The 3,408-nt window shown below is 37.8% G+C and overlaps 1 non-coding gene across 1 annotated transcript; it reads left to right on the plus strand.

Annotated features, from left to right (window-relative positions):
* The first annotated feature begins 2,144 nt into the window (after positions 1 to 2,144).
* LOC125357009 lies at positions 2,145 to 2,247 on the plus strand. Its single transcript, XR_007212041.1, has one exon. It is a non-coding gene; the product is annotated as a U6 spliceosomal RNA (small nuclear RNA).
* The last annotated feature ends 1,161 nt before the right edge of the window (positions 2,248 to 3,408 follow it).

Below are 3,408 nucleotides of genomic sequence, written 5' to 3' on the forward strand. Positions count from 1 at the left end.
GTCAGGATAGGAATGTGGCTCAGTGGTAGAGTGCTTGCCTAGCATGCATGAAGCCCTGGGTTCAATTCCTCAGCACCACATGCACAGAAAAGGCAGAAGTGGTGCTATGACTCAAGAGGTAGAGTGCTAGCCTTGAGCAAAAAGAGGCCAGGGACAGTGCTCAGGCCCTGAGTTCAAGCCCCAGGACTGGCAAAAAAAAAAAAATAGGTCACTTATCAAGCAGTAAATTTACCTGAAATTTGGGTTTCTGGAGAAGAAAACTTTATATTATAGAATCATATTATGTAACCAAGAAACTTTTAAAATCAATTTTTTTATTATTTTTAAGTAGTTGTACAAAGGAGATGCCACTTAACAGTTTATGAATAAAATGCATCTTGGCCAATGTTACCACTTTCAATACTCTTACTCATCCCTTGAAACCCACCCTTTCCCTCATTTTTCTTTTCTTTTTCTTTCTTTTTTTTTTTTTTTGCCAGTCCTGGACCTTGGACTCAGGGCCTGAGCACTGTCCCTGGCTTCCTTTGCTCAAGGCTAGCACTCTACCACTTGAGCCACAGGGCCACTTCTGTCCATTTTCTATATACTAGTGCTGAGGAATCGACCCCAGGGCTTCATGTATACGAGGAAAACACTCTTGCTACTAGGTCATATTCCTAGCCCCTCATTTTTCTTTTTTAAAAATATTTTTATTATCTTTAAGTAGTTGTACGTTATGAATATAGTGAATCTTGATTAATGTCACTTTTTCAACATTCTCACTCACCTATAACAGCCCACTTCTTGCTCACTTTTTTTAAACTTTGTAGGATATATGTTGAATTCTTTTTTTTTTTTTTTTTTTTTGCCAGTCCTGGGCCTTGGACTCAGGGCCTGAGCACTGTCCCTGGCTTCTTTTTGCTCAAGGCTAGCACTCTGCCACTTGAGTCACAGTGCCACTTCTGGCCATTTTCTGTATATGTGGTGCTGGGGAATTGAACCCAGGGCTTCAAGAATATGAGGCAAGCGCTTTTGCCACTAGGCCATATCCCCAGCCCTATGTTGAATTCTTGACTTGATCCCCCTTTCTCTTCTTCATTCCTCTCTATACCTCTATCCTTCATCCCACTCCATTCCTTTTCATGGAACTTATAAATAAAGATATAATTATCAAATTTTGTGAAAAACAGTTATAACTTAGAGAGATGAATTTATTACTATACTCCACATAGGAACAGCACAAAGGAAGGCATGTGTGGAAATATCATTATGAACTTCTGAAAAGAAAAACTAACAGTAAAATACCTATCAGAGGGGAACCATAACGCAAATGACAAATGAAAATTTAAAGATGGTGGGAAAAGCTGGACTAGCTATTTTGAAGAATGATATCTGAGGACTATGGTTTAAATTCAGTGCAAGTAGGATGTTCTGTGAGATTCTTATGTCCAATTAATAACCAAAAAGACAGAAACAGAAGTGTGGCTTAAAAGACAGAGCACCAGGGGCTGGGAACATGGCCTAGTGGCAAGAGTGCTTGCCTCATATACATGAAGCCCTAGGTTCAATTCCCCAGTACCACATATATAGAAAACGGCCAGAAGTGGCGCTGTGGCTCAAATGGCAGAGTACTAGCCTTGAGCAAAAAAGAAGCCAGGGACAGTGCTCAGGCCCTGAGTCCAAGCCCAAGACTGGCAAAAAAAAAAAAAAAAAAGACAGAGCACCAACCATGAGCGGAAAAGCTGAGGCAATACCTATGCCCTCAGTTCAAGTCTCAGTGCCAACACACACACACACACACACACACACACACACACACACACACACAGGAGACCAAAATATTAGAGAATGTGGATTATGTGATATTTTAAAGCCAAGGAAAGAAACAATAGACTTATTAATTCTAAGTTCTTTAGCTTCATATGACTTCCTGAGAACTGGTGTAATTTAATAATTAAGATTAATAGAAGGCAAAATATTTCAATGTCTAAAGTTCCATACTGTGAAAATATTTTCTAAGAAGAAAGAAATTAATGGAAAAGACTATCTATATGAAGAAATAAAGAGCAGTGAATATGGAAAATATATACTCAAATATTAATTGCTTATTAATATTTCAACAGTTATATCCTCTTCTTTTGATTTCTTAAAAAAATAGAAGTCTGGTGCTCGCCTCGGCAGCACATACACTAAAATTGAAATGATGCAGAGATTATCAGGCTGCCTCTCAAAGATGACATGCAAATTCGTTAAGCATTCCATATTTAAAAAAAAAAACCTGGTAGTCTATAAAACCAGCTAAAATCAAGTTCCCCAAAGCCTTTTTTTTCCAACCATTAAAAACCAAAATTTCTGGGCTGGGGATATAGCCTAGTGGCAAGAGTGCCTGCCTCGGATACACGAGGCCCTAGGTTCGATTCCCCAGCACCACATATACAGAAAACGGCCAGAAGCGGCGCTGTGGCTCAAGTGGCAGAGTGCTAGCCTTGAGCGGGAAGAAGCCAGGAACAGTGCTCAGGCCCTGAGTCCAAGGCCCAGGACTGGCCAAAAAAAAAAAAAAAAAAACACCAAAATTTCTGAACGAAACATAGAAGAAACCGCTGTGCAATCTATAAATAATAAGCTGCATTGGAAGAAGGGGGAAGTTAGGGTTTGATAAAACAACCTCCACAGGAGTAAGATATCCACTAAACTTTCATTCTCTAATATTCTATTGTGTCTTGAACTCAGGGCAGACTAGCCATAACAGGATGATTGGGTAAAAGTTTTAAGCACCAAATATTATGGCCAGAGGAATTTGACAAAGAAATCCTTGCTAAATAAAAAACTCAATGGATCAGTGCTTATTATTGATTTTATTTTTACTTCCTTTTTGTTTCTTCCCAGTTTCAAAATATAATCAATCCTTCTTCAAACAGTTTTACCATCAACATTCTAACCTTCCCCTGTAAGGAACAGGAAGACAGAAGAACAAATGAAGTCCAGAAAATATGAAAAGATGATCTTACAAACAAAACAGAGACTGCAGTGTAATTAAAAGCAAACAGTTATGAAAATGAATCAAAGGAGAAAGTGCCTTTCTAAGTAAATTTATGAACAATATTAACAAGAAGTATAATTACTAGTGCAAAGTAAGAAAGAATCAGGTGTCTGGGTATACATCTATAATCCTCTCACTTATGGGGCTAAGGGAGGAAGATCATGAGTTTGGGGCCAGCCTTGACTGCATAGAGGAATCCTGTTTCCAAAAACCAAAACAAAATGAAAAATAATGGAAGAGATATTTCATACATTGAAGAAATAATGTGGAAATACCAGACATTTGTGTCTATAATTTCATAACATATATTATATGAATCAATTTTTATAAAATATAGACTGTCACTGTTTTTTTGTTTGTTTGCTTTTTACATTTTTTTTTGCCAGTCC

Source organism: Perognathus longimembris, chromosome 8 (genome assembly GCF_023159225.1).
Source record: "Perognathus longimembris pacificus isolate PPM17 chromosome 8, ASM2315922v1, whole genome shotgun sequence".
Taxonomy (NCBI): Eukaryota; Metazoa; Chordata; class Mammalia; order Rodentia; family Heteromyidae; genus Perognathus; species Perognathus longimembris.